The sequence below is a fragment of the Morone saxatilis genome, unplaced genomic scaffold, assembly GCF_004916995.1.
Source record: "Morone saxatilis isolate NCDOM2014 unplaced genomic scaffold, NCSU_SB_2.0 Contig7, whole genome shotgun sequence".
NCBI lineage: Eukaryota > Metazoa > Chordata > Actinopteri > Moronidae > Morone > Morone saxatilis.
The window spans coordinates 12,909,388-12,909,689 of NW_023340246.1; the positions used below are offsets into that span (position 1 = coordinate 12,909,388).

General features: G+C 43.7%; 1 protein-coding gene across 1 annotated transcript in view; it reads left to right on the plus strand.

The window, feature by feature from the left end:
- reps1 (RALBP1 associated Eps domain containing 1) overlaps positions 1-302 on the plus strand; it is a 16,179-nt gene that overhangs the window by 10,092 nt on the left and 5,785 nt on the right. The gene's annotated exons all lie outside the window — the stretch shown is intronic.

The following is a 302-nucleotide window of genomic DNA, read 5'->3' on the forward strand; positions in this document are numbered from 1 at the left end:
TTTTTTTTTCTTTATCCATCCATCATGATTTGATTTGCATTTCATCCTTTTTCATTATCCAACATAATTACTGATAATTCAGCACCTCTTCTCTCACTTCCTGGACTGTGGTGGTATCCTGCTGTTCTGTATGAAAGTCAGCGATGTCTGTTTTTGTTTCCACGCCCGCCGATGATGTCGCATCACCACGTCGTCCGCCGATGACTGATGATGTCGCATCACGGTAGAGGCTCGGGCTGATGATATAAATGTGTGATGTCACTGCACTGGCTGACTGACATGTTTTTTCTCACTGTCTGTCT